The sequence below is a fragment of the Balaenoptera physalus genome (genome assembly GCF_965194825.1).
Source record: "Balaenoptera physalus genome assembly, chromosome: 5".
NCBI lineage: Eukaryota > Metazoa > Chordata > Mammalia > Artiodactyla > Balaenopteridae > Balaenoptera > Balaenoptera physalus.
In genome coordinates this window covers 142,101,299-142,115,104 of record NC_138884.1, presented here as the reverse complement: position 1 = coordinate 142,115,104, position 13,806 = coordinate 142,101,299, and the positions used below count along the sequence as shown (strand labels likewise).

The window sequence follows — 13,806 nt, the reverse complement described above, 5'->3', positions numbered from 1 at the left end:
AAAGACACTATTGGGCTTCCCTGGTGACGCAGTGGTTAAGAATCCACCTGCCAATGCAGGGGACACGGGTTCGAGCCCTGGTCCGGGAAGATCCCACATGCCGCAGAGCAACTAAACCCGTGCGCCACAACTACTGAGCCTGCGCTATAGAGCCCGCGAGCCACAACTTCTGAAGCCCATGTGGCACAACTACTGAAGCCCGTGTGCTTAGAGCCCGTGCTCCTGCAACAAGAGAAGCCACCGCAATGAGAATGCCGTGCACCACAATGAAGAGTAGCCCCTGCTCACCGCAACTAGAGAAAGCCTGCATGCAGCAACAAAGACCCAATCCAGCTAAAAATAAATAAATAAATTTATAAAAAGAAAAAGAAAAAGACACTGTTGTAAAACACAACAAAAAACAATTTTCTCCTTTTTATCACCATGGGATATATCCATAGGCTGGAGAGGTCACCTTGTCATTCAAACTCTTTAAAGTCAGCTTTTCAGGGTGAAAGAATAGTCAAACTAAAGCACATTCCTGAGAGGCATGCAATTTAGTTAACTTTGGCAGCAACATTACCAGGTGGATACCAGTGGCCAGGGAAGAGGGCCTATAACCAGGTAATATAAAAATCAGGAAATCTATTAGTCTTCAAGTTTTTCTTTTAGTATCAATAGCATAACAATTACCACAACTGGTACACTGACTAGTACTTCTAATTAAGAGACGAACATGAAGATCATTTACATGAAAAGACTGACCTAATTTGCTCTTATCAATGTTTACATATTTATTGCAGACTGAGATTGGCTTGAGATCATTAATCTTAGTTTGACAATTACTGGCAAGTGGCATTTTTCCCCTAGAAAATTAGCACTGTGTCCTTCATCTAATTGAGGAAGTGCTCACCTATGCTGGTTTAGAAATATAATACTTATAAATTCCAACAATTCTATTTATTCAAGATGTAATTTTTTTAAAGTAAGAAACTTCGGTCAGTTCGAAGAGAGACAAATTTTAGAAAAAATATTAAAGTTGAATAATATTTTAAAATATTAGAGTGTGTCCACTTTCTGAAAATCAACAGTTTCTAGAAACAAGTCTGATAAATATGTTTTAAAGTTAATATTTTTTAATCACAGCAAGGCTGATAATTCTTGTACTAATTTTGTTAAACAGCACTGAAAACATTAGTAAAAATATTAATAGAAATGATTCCTCCATCAAATAAATAGATGTAGATAGCATATTCCAATTTAAGAAAGCATAACAGCAGTTTTTAAAAAGTAGGATCTGGTTTAAACAATATTAAACTAGACTAATCTATTTTGGGGCCTAATCCTGTTAGCTATACTAGCTTCAAACAATAATTACATATTTAGCACTTGCTGAGCAAGACAATGTGTAAAATGCTGTGGGAAATTCAGATATGAATCATACTTTTTTTTGAAAATTCAATATTTACCCAAGAATAAGGCTCTATTTATTTAGAGGTTAAGAGCATAGACTCTGTAGAGATAGAAGAAATTTGAATTTGAGACTAGTCATGTCATAATTTCAAATTTGAAAATTGACACTAAGTGATAACACTTTGAACTCCTGTAGTGTCGTCTAGATGTAATAAAATAACGTCTCACTTTTCTTTTCCTCAAGAATCCCTTCTTGAGGATCAATTTGTGATATAATTAGGAAGTAAAAGCAACAGAAATGTTTGATGTAGGATTTGAAGAAGAGGGAAGCATCAAGCATAATTTGTAGGTTATATATTTCTTTTGTTGTTGTTTTGTTTTATTTATTTATGGAGTATAGTTGCTTTACAATGTTGCGTTAGTTTCTGCTGCACAACAAAGTGAATCAGCTATATGTATACATATATCTCCTCCCTCAAGTTATATGTTTCTTAAGTGAATGCATGTGGGTTCACATTCATGAAAAAGATGAAAACATTATAAAATCATGTTTAGAAATGACAGTTTATTTTCAGTTATGAACATGTTAAATTTGAAATATCTGAAAGCAAATATGAAATTTTAAAAAAGAGGACTGGGCTGGAGATACACATGAGACGATCATCTCCGTGTAAGTAGAACTGAAGTCACTGATAAAAGTAAGGGTCACTAGTTTGAATGGCTGGACACAAATTTTAGTTATACTAAATGAGCCTTCAAAGGGAAGAACTTATGAGGAAAAAGAAAAAAATAGAAGTATTTGATATCATGAAAGCCAATGGAAGACAGTTTAAAGAAAGAGAAACACTCAAAAGTGTGGAAAGCTTCCAGAGTCAAGTATGAGAAAGAATAATTCCTGATGGATTTAGTTACATGGAAGTGAGTTGAGATTTATAATGGAACCAGAACCTGTTTTGCAAAAGGTTGATATGTGGAAGAAAATTAACCAAATGGTGATCAAAATTTTAGAAAACTCAATACAAGATTGTGAATAAGTCAGAGAAAGACAGATGCTATATGATTTCAATTATAAGTAGAATCTAAAAAACAAAGAAAACAGAACTCATAGATACAGAGAAGAGATTGGTGCTCTCCAGAGGCAGGGGGTGGGTGTGGGTAGGTGAAATGGGTGAAAGTGGATCAAAGGTACCAACTTCCAGTTATAAAATAAGTCCTGAGAATGCAGTGTACAAAATGATGACCCGTTAATAATATTGTTTTGCGTATTTGAAAGTTGTTAGGAGACTAGATCTTAAAAGTCCTCATCACAAGAAAAAAAGTTGTAACTGTGTCTGGTGATGATGTTAACTGGAGTTATTCTGGTGCTCATTTATCAATATGTACAAATATCAAATCTTTACACTGTACCCCTGAAACTAATAGACAGTCTACAGCAAAAAAAAAGGATTAGAAGCACCTACCCTCTTCAAAGTTGAAAATCTGAGTGTAACTTCTAGTCGGACCTCCATGTCCACAGTTCCACATCTGGGGATTCAACCAATCTTGGATCATGTAGTACTGTAATATTCACTATTGAAAAAAGTCTCCCTATAAGTGGACCTGCACAGTTCAAACCCATGTTGTTCTGAGCTCAACTGTACTGTTTTATGTTAATTATATCTCAATAACAACAACAAAAAAAGAGTTTGACTCCTTGAGCTGGGGCCTAGAAATACCCCCAAGTCAGTAAGATTTCACCCCATCTGTTTCCCATTTCTCACAGATTACTGTCCTTACTTTCTTGATGCTTAGTGTCTTGAAAACTGCTGTTTCATATTTTTGGTCCTTTTTTGGGGGGTTGTAGTTTGGTTTCTATAAGTTATGAGGTTAAACCTGGTTCCTGACACTCCACCTTGGCTGAAAGTGGAAGTCCATTGCTTATGATTTCTAATAGATTTAATATGGTGTGTGAAAAAAGGATGAAAAGTCAACATAGACTCCAGAGTTTTGGCTTGAACTACTATAAATATGCAGTTGCTATTAATTGAAACAGAAAAGACTCTTTAATGATGCTTCTTAAGAGGTAGTGTTATTCATTACCTACAGTTCTCAAATCTGGCTGCAAATTAGAATCACCTAGTGAGCTTTCCTCGAAATGCTTAGATTCCTCCCCCCAAAATTTACAGCTCAAGTTTTTTAGTGTGGCACCAGGGAATTGATATTAGAAAAAGATTTCTACTTTATACTAATGTTCAGCCATGTTTGAGAACCAGTGCTCTATACTATTGCTTCTCACTTCAATGTGCTTGTGAATCACTTAGGGAGCTTATAAAATTCAAATTCTTATTCAGTTTTTCAAGGTGATAAACTTTGTATTTCTAACAATGTCCCAGGTGATTCTAATGCTGCTGGCCCACATTTTGCACAGAAAGGCACTGCTATTCAAATTCATGAGAGAGCTTTTTCACTGTACAGATTAATGACATTAATTAAGTTTGGCAAACAGTGAGTTAAAAACGTTAGAGAGGTTTCTTTATTGCAGGATTTTTCATAGCTAATGCCTTCCTAAAGTTATTTCTTCCAGAATCCCATTTTTATGGAGCATATTATAGTATTAGGGATTTGCAAAACGCACTATCCTGTACTAATACAGAGGTTGATCTATCTTCAAATAATCTTTGCTACTTTCTTAAAAGCTTTAAATTTTACTGAAACATCTATTTAACTGATTTGTTTTCATTTTCCTAATCTGATTCATGACTTGATGATTCTAATTTATTTACAAATCCAAATAGGTTTTACAAAAAACAAATTAATCATGCTCTGAATTGTGAAGTGATTATGTTGCACATACTTGTATGATTCCTTTGTTTATACTTAAAAAAATACTTGACAAGTATTTCTTTTCTCTTCTACAGCATTTCCATGCACACATTTTCTTATGATTTTCTTTGCATGATTACATAGCACATCGTTTGTTGATATATTTCTGTTTACTAACATTTGGGAAATATATGACATAAAAGAAAATATTCTTTCCACAAAATTACACTGAGGTTTCATTAACAGAAAAAGTTTTGTAAATTTTCTTAATAATTAGATCAATTTTATATAGATAAGAATTCTAATATAATTCATTATTTCTTCGGAAACCAGTAATGAAAGCCAAACATGCCAGGACTTACCAGCCTACAGGTAAACATAGGCTCATTTTATGTTAATGCTCAAATTATGATAGGTTTTAGTTTCTGTCACCTCATGTAGAACTTCAGAGCCTTCCCTGATATCCCCCAGGGCACTGACTCTAAATATTTTGAAACTTCCCCATATGTGGTTGAGTTTCCTAAATACTCAGGCTCCCCTTTTTTTCTGTTCCAACCTCCATATCCAGATGTCTTGTCTGGCAGAGAGGCAATTAAGAGAGACACAGTCAACAGGCAGGTCATGCTTGGGTGTGAAGGGGGTGTGGGACCTGAGGTATAATTAGTTAACTCTACACCAAAATACACAGAATGCTCTAAGAATCAAAACCAGTTACACAGCTTACAATTTACATTAACATAACTTTAATCCATTGTCTTCATTAATATAACTTTATAATGTTAGAAAACTCTTGCCCTGGAAGATAAAAGTTCCAAATAATTTCATTCCAGGAACTTTCTGAAAGGTACATCAACTCTTCAACAGGAAGCATCAAACAATAGTTTACACCTTAGAAAGTTTTAAATCCCTTGCCTCAAGTCCTTGCCTTGCTGTTCTTAACCAATTCTAAACTGTTACATCATGATTCTTACCCTAACCTAATTGAACCCCTCCACTGAAAGATGCACCCTAATAAGACTTCAAAATCTGACTTTGCCATTCCCTCTCAGAAACCCTACTAAGCCACTGTCAAGGTAGTGCTCTCCTATTGAGAATATTTTTATTTTTCTGCACAATCAGGGCTTTCTGATAAAGACAACTGACATGCTCTAATGATAGTGTCTCCTTTTTCCTAAAATCATTTACCCCTCATACTCTAAGGAGATAGGTTTGGAGCCCTGTGTTTACATTTCAAATGGTAATAAAACCCAGAATCATTCATTACATTCCAAATGGTTGTGAGAACCTAGGTGACTTTCATCTTCTCTCCCAAAAGGAGGATTTGTTTACATTCCAGAGTAAAAATAATCACTCTATCTGTAGAGGGGAGTTGTAGGTAATATGCCAACACCTATATATTAAGTTTCTACTTTTATGATTTCGGGTTCCTACCCTACAGTATGGATCCCTTTCTACTCCTCCGCTCCACGTGCTGGGTCCGGTTGGCTCTCACCATATGGCCCCATGGAGGGAAATGTAGCATGGACAACTAGCACGAAGATATTTTTTGTAAGCAAATAATCAATCTGCCTCTGATCCAGAAACCTTGTATTTACTGTCAGGATAAAATAAAATATGAATATACATTTACACCCTTACCATTTAAGCAATAAACGTAGGCTTGTGTTACTAACAGGTTGCTTTGGTGACATTTTGAGAGCTGATATTCAATGGTGCTGATTTTCCCAATGGTTTTGTGAAAAGAAAAAACAAAAAAACTCATCCATTCTGTCCTTGAGAGCTCAGAATAGCAGAATAGCACCTTGGTTCTAGTGAAGGTTCAGAAAGTTCCATATTCCTTTGTTTATATCCTTCCCCTATTACCCTACAAACAAACAAACAAACAAAAAACCCACAAAGGACATAGATATCAGCTGTTACAAACCGCTGTCTAGAGAATTAATTGTTCCATCTATTTCCCTAAAACTCCAATTAGGGCTCAACAAAGGCACACTGCTATCATCTAAAATGTTTCTATGGCCCAACGTACTTCTGCATGATACACAAGATATGCAGCATGATGAGTGATTCCCTACCTCCCCAGTAAAATATTGATTAGCACTTGTTTCAAAGGTTCTCAGATGGAAGCATGGGTTACACTGCTATTCCTACCTTTACCAGAAAGTTGTAGCCAGCCTCCAACAGACTTTCCTAGATCCTCTATGCTCACTAAGTCCTCCAGCTTCTCTCACCAGTGTACTCTGGTATAATCCTAAATTCCTAGTGTAAGATTCACCCAAATGCTCAAGTATCTCTTCCACATTCAGTCATTCTGATTTGCAATTTCATATAAAGTGGTTTTATTTGTAAATTTAAAAATATGTAATAAGTGGTACTTCCCAAGTATTTATGTGTGTTACAAATTACTTGGGGTCTTGTCACAAACGTCTTTCCAACAAGCTCCCAGGAGATGCTGTCACTGATGATATGAAAACTACTCATTAAGTATCAAGGTGTTAGAGAAAAACGAGTCTCCAAGAGAAGAGTTTGCCAATTTCAATAAATATAAGGAAGGCCCTCCAACATAAAATGAACTATTATTTTTTATTGAAGTATAGCTGATTTACAATATTGTGTTAGTTTCAGGTTTCAGCAGTGATTCAGTTATATATTTTTTTTCAGATTGTTTTCCATTATAGGTTATTACAAGATATTGAATACAGGTTCCTGTGCTTTACAGTAAATCCTTGTTGCATATCTATTTTATACATAGTAATGTGTATCTGTTAATTCCATACTCTGAATTTGTCCCTACCCCTCCCTGCCTTTCCCTTTTGGTAACCATAAGTTTATTTTCTATGTCTGTGAGTCTATTTCTTTTTTGTAAATAAGTTCACTTGTACTATTTTTTAGATTCCACATATAAGTGATATATAATATTTGTCTTTCTCTGTCTGGCTTAGTTCACTTAGTATGATATTCTCTAGGTCCAACCATGTTGCTGTAAATTGCAATATTTCATTATTTTTTATGGCTGAGTAATATTCCATTGTATATATGTACCACATCTTCTTTATCCATTCATCTGCCGATGGACATTTAAGTTGCTTCCATGTCTTGGCTACTGTAAATAGTGCTGCTATGAACATTGCGGTGCATGTATCTTTTCAAATTATAGTTTTGTCTGGATATATGACCAGTAGTGGAATTCCTAGATCATATGGTAGCTCTATTTTTAGTTTTGTGAGGAACCTCTATACTGTTCTCCATAGTGGCTGCACCAATTTACATTCCTACCAACAGTGTAGGAGGGTTCCCTTTTCTCCACACCCTTTCAAGCATTTATTATTTGTAGATTTTTTTTGATGATAGCCTAAAATGAACTATTACTGTTAAGCTGTGGAAGCCACCTGTGTTAAGACAACCTGCGAATTATACCCCAAAGTGAAATGAGTGCCAACCATGTACCAAATCCTTTGCTCTTCCTCCTCTCTTTCCCTTTATTCCTTTCCTCCTTCTCTTCCCTTTGTGTCTAAATACCCACTTCTCTTTTTCATTTCCATACTAATTCTTAATCTCTTTTTACCCCTCTCCATTCAATTCCTAAGAAATAATGTTTATATTTCTGCTTATTCCTTTCAGACTCGATTCCAAATTGTTTTGCTGTGATCTATATGTGTATCAGCGAACTCCTCCACATTCAGAATAACCTTAAAAAGGAATGGACTATCCATATTGAACAATCATTTTTGAGGAATGTGAAAACGATTCCGGCATTGTGAGTTATACTAGACCAAAAGATATATAATAGTCAGTTTCCTCAAGAGCATAAGCAATCCTATAATCATTTGAAAATATTTTTCCATACTGGTATCACCTTATCTACTATCTTATAAGCACACACACAATTATATTGTGAACAATGTTTTAGTTTACTGAAACCATTTTATAGATGCATTGTTTTCCAAAAAATAAACATTTTAGACTTATTGGTTTACTGATTTTTTCGTTCTTTTGTTTCTCTTCCCTTATGAATATATTTTGTACAGATACAAGGGCAGGTTATTTGTGACATAAATTGTCTTGAAATAGATTTTCTTAGCTGGAGAGCATAAATAAATTGTAGTACTATGATTTTTTTCCTAGTTGAAAAAGGATATATGAGTTTAGGTTATGGTATTAAAAACTAATTTTTATAAAATGTTAAAAAGGCAATTTTATTTCAGCTTCCTTCTGATTTTCTGTTTTGTGACTGAGAAGAAAAGTGAAGGATGGTTGGAAACAAAATTAGCTATAGGGAGTGTGAAAGCAGAACTATGAAAGATTTTTAAGAACTATGAAAGATTTTATGAAAGAAGAAACAAAAAGCTATCACATTAAAAAAAAAAGCAGCAACAAATGCTTAGAAAAAGAAAGATAACAACTAGTTCTATAAAACGAGGTTCTAGAAAAGTGAACAGGCTAGGAATACCAGATATGCAATTGATTTTTTTAAAACTTTAATATATTCCTTAGTTTTGAATGTTATTACTCATAATTTTCTACCTTTGTTCTTGTAAAATAATTTTTTTTGGACAATATTCAGACTGCAAGCACAGTCTTATACAGCGAATTAGGTGCTATGCATAGCATAGAACTGGGGACGATGTGCACTGGTTCACTGAGTTTACAATCTGAGTTAATATTATTGTGTGATGCTTCAGTGAGTATGGTGTACCTAAGAGGCAAATAAACTCCATCAGACACCGAAGTGTCACTTACTGTATCAGAAGTGGTAACAGTAATAGAACCCTAGTGTTGTGGAGGAAGATGTTTGCCTCTCACCAGTGATCACCGGAAACTAATCTGCTCACAGAAACACTAGATAATGATTGTGGCCATTTTGCCTTTACTTCCTTTTTATTAAGGATGCATGGTCACAGAACTACCATTTCTATTCTGGGAAAAACCAAAGATAATATTCAAGTCTAAAAAGAAAACAAACTTACATACACTTACTAAGACATGCTCACACTAAACAGATGATCAAGCCTCAAATTTAGTGCTTTTCCGATTATTTTACTTTTTATTTCAGTGTTAGAAAAATGCAGCAGATATATTAAAGTTATATGGGTAGAGGACTGCTGCTTAGGATGACCCCTCAAAAATTAAGTTTATGGACAAGAACAAGAAGCTGCTATCTACTTGAGTTTGGGTTGATATTGGGGATGTATATATAAATCCAAGGATAAGCTTAGTTTAACTGGAACCAATATAATTTAGATCCTTCAGATAAAGAGGTTTTATAACTGAAACAATAATTTTAACATTAAGAGTATGTATACTGTCTGTTTCACTATAAACCTTCTGCTTGTAATATTTCTTCACTGATTTTTCTGAGAGAATCCCCAAATGTCAGGCCATTTATCATCCTTTTAACATACTTTTTTGTATACCCATGAGTGGGGCTGGTGGGGCGTGGTGGCAAAATTAGGAAAGAACAGTTGCTTGAATCATTTAACAAAATATCCAGATAATTTCCTCCTAGGACTGAAAGGACAGAACATGCATAACATAACTACTATTAGACATGAACTCTGCTAGGTTATTTGCATATGACATTTTATTTTGTTGTAAAACTCCTTGGAAGTAAATGTAATCCACACACTCATCATTTTGGAAAATGAAGTTTACATTTGTATGCAATTTGTATGTTGTATGGACATGCTGTTCACACTTGATCATGGCTACTCTTCAGCTTTTTCTTTAGATATATTATAGAAATTAAGGCTGATTGGGAAGTAGAAAAAAAAAGATAGGTTACAGGCAGCCACAAAAAGTATGACTGTAAAAAATTCATAGAAGTGTATTTAAAAGGCACATGAGTCCCTAAAATAAGTGATATTATAAATAAGTACTTCTTAAATAAGTGATATGATAAAAATTTGGGTGAGTAAAGCTTACAAAAGTGTACTTACTACGTGTTGTCACTAATTATAATAGCATACACCCCAGGAGGTAAAGTACAAATTTGCTTGAAAACATAATTTATTATTTTCACTTATATGAATAATGGTTTTTTGGAGGATGATTTCAAGGATTAAAACGCTATCATAAACTTAATGATTTTATATTTATTGTACTTTTTTATGTTTTCTTTTGTAATGTATTTCACACTGCTCTAATTTCTTACGTGAATTAAAAACTTGATTGATTCTTGGAATATCATATAAATTGCCTTTTAGAATTTGTATTCTCAAGATTTATTTATTATAAAGTGTAATAAAATAAATGTGAATAACACATAAATGTGATTGCTTAATTTATTAGAACACATTTAAAGCATTCACTACCAGTCAGAAAAGCTCATTAAATTATAGTTACTATAGATATATGGATGTCATTGTTCTAGTAAATCATTCTAAATCAACATATTTATTTTATTACTTGCCAACGTCAGTAGCTAAACTTTATAGCAAAATAATTTTTTCTTTTCTGTTACCCTTATTTTAACTCCTAATAAAACAAAATACAGATTCTATAATTTGAGAGTACACTTTTTTACTTGATGTTTAACCAAAATCATTAAATGTTGATTTCCAACTATACTTAGTAAGTACTTGAGTAGAAATAATGAGCTCCTTAAATATGCCTGACTTTAAATAGTTGCTTTTACCATTTCTACAAGTCTAATAAATATCCATTTCTACTTGCCCAGAAGAAATAATGTCTTGCCAATTGATTCTAAATTCAAATGTATGTTGATCTTATTTATAAATTTTACTTAACAATAAACAGTAATAAGCAACACTGACAACAATAACAGTAATAAAATTTATGACTTTGCTGCCCAGACATTTAACTGGATAGAGTTCTTAATTATAGACACTAATCCCCAAGTATGTAAAATCCATTCTATTTTTTTTTTGTTTGTAGATTCTATATTTAAATGCATTATTCAAAAAAATCTATTGTCAAAACCAAAAGAAGTATGCATACTGCACATACATTGTCTCACTGAATGCATACATTGAGAGCAAAAATTAACTCAAATTTGCTTTTCTTTTCTATTTGAAACAAATGAATCAATTCATTGCTGACTTAGGTACTCCTATGAACTTTATCACAATTATTAGCATATGGTGGCTGATTGAAGAGAGCTGACTAACCCCGGGGTAACGTAACAAATGAGAAATAAATCCAAAGATATTTGTGAAATATTTGTAAACTGTTATCATCCAGAATTTTTGCTAATTTTTCTGTACTGTAAGAAGAGCTAATGGGAACTATGTGTATCAATTATCTCTGAAGTTCTCGAAAGCCCTGGTATGTATGATTCTGAGCATCAGAAATGCTACTGAAATTGCTCAGGTTTTAAGTTTGCAGGTGGAGAGTCGGGATATGAGCCCAGACTTCTCACAAGGCAACGGTTGTGTCTGTGCCACGCTTACACACTGTTTCTCATTCTCCACGTATGGAAACTTAGCCATCATAATGCACAAACATGAATTCATGCAGCTTAGATGTCCATGAATATGAGCCTTTTATCTGCCTATCCTTACTTGCAAATATAGTGCTCTATTTTACATTTCTGAATTTCATCTAGATGCACCTAGATCTGACACTTATGGACAATTTGAGTATTACTTCTTTGAAAAGCATGCCATTAAGGAAACAAAAATCTATAAATGTTGACAGGTGAAAAGTTAATTCACTACATGCAAACTTTATTTGACCTCTACATTCAGAAAGTAATTGAAATCTAACAACGAAATCATGAGATTAAAAAAAAAAAAAAGATTTAGTGAACAATGAATACTGAATAAATATGCAATTTAATTAAAAATTTTATGATCAGTACACAAATGCAACTGATATACAGTATAAATACATATGTGTGTATATATTTTTCTGTATGATATGTATGTGCAATCACAATTATTATTATTATTAAATGGTAAAATGTGATTATCAAAAATAATATTGTTTTGCACTTTTCAAATTACTTGTATTCTGTTTTGAATGGCTGATAAGAACATGATTGCTGATATATACTTACCTTTCCAGTAGATGGTAGTACAGATGTTCATAAGAGAACATTCAGTAGGATAGATTTTGAAAGGAGAGAGGTACTTTCAAACTTGAAAATAGTATAATAAACAAACAGTGTTAAATACTATGTGAATTATGAGAAATGGGAGAATTATAAGAACTGATGTATTTAGTTTGAAAACTTGATATTTAAAAATGGTGTGTGTGTGTGTGTGTGTGTGCATTGCTTCTAAGTAAAATAAGCTTAAAAAATCAAAGCACCAAACCCCAGAACATCAATCTCCAATGTTTACATGTGTTTAACACTATAAATCCAAACATTGCTTATTTCAAAAAGCTCATTTGATTTGATGTCTCATAGTCAACACAATATTAAATCAAGTCTCCAATTTTTAGTCATCGTTAATAAAATAACATTGATATCCTTTGTCCCTCGAGATTTTCCAATGTAAATATTTTCTATTTTTAGTTTTGTGGATATTTATAGTTTTTCTTGGTATATTCTTGATTTAAATATATATTCCAAATTGGTGATATAGAAATGATAAAATATTCAGAAATCATTGTTGGTAGTTTTTTTTTTTTTAATCACAGTTGGGCAGATTTGTGTGGATAATTTTAATGCCAAAAAAAGTTTGCATGAGCAGACTTCTGACAGGAGAATATAGAACTTCTTCCTTTCCACCCATTTCTTGTCACATCCCAGTTGTCAGAGGCAGGATTCATGAGGCTTACACACACAAAAGTAGAGCGACTAGAGAGTAGTAGAGAGAATATATGTTTTTAATATTATGAACTTATAAGAAACAACCTATTTATTAAACCATCAAATCTTGTAAAAAGTGACCAACAAAAAGCAATATTTAGTAACTAAAGTTTAATATAGCTTCATATAAGAACTAATTATTCTCAACAAAACTTCCATTAAATCCTATAACTTTGACCAATTATCTATTCCCAATAGTCTTATTTATTTATTTATTTTTCCCCAATAGTCTTTAAATGTACACTCTCTACAACTTCTCTTCAGCAAACATCAGAGATAACCAAACAACAAACATAAGACCCATACGACTACATATACATACACATACATGCTTATAACAACTATATCATTTATTAAAAGGGAAATTTGATATAGCAAAAAATCCTTTGGCCATCTTCATTTGCATTTCAAACAATCTAGCCTAACCCTGCCCTCTCATCATAAACAACCTCTTTATCATCATCCTTTATTTTCACAAGGAAGATGATTCCTATTCTAGTGGGATTCTCCCCTCCTCCTACCCTACAGGTGGTTAATATAAAAATATTGCTGTAGTCTAGAAATTGAAAATTGGTCTCCCTACCTCCTATGTCTCTTTTTTCTCTCCAAATCCATTTTGTATACTCCTACTTAGATGATAATATATATATATGAATAGATACCATTAATATATATTATATATAGTTAATTATAACATATGTATATAATATGAATATATGTAATTCTCTTTCCTGCTGAATTCAAACCTTCACAAACCTGATCCAACTATCTTTTGACTCTTACATCTCTACTCCCTGAAACTTATAAAGGTTAAACAAGTTGGACTTTTGATTTTC

The 13,806-nt window shown here is 33.1% G+C and overlaps 2 long non-coding RNA genes across 2 annotated transcripts in view; one reads left to right on the top strand and one right to left on the bottom strand.

Moving 5' to 3' along the window:
* Positions 1-13,806, bottom strand: part of LOC309661005 — a 471,219-nt gene that overhangs the window by 70,733 nt on the left and 386,680 nt on the right. The window lies entirely within an intron of this gene.
* Positions 1-13,806, top strand: part of LOC309661011 — a 736,889-nt gene that overhangs the window by 687,166 nt on the left and 35,917 nt on the right. The window lies entirely within an intron of this gene.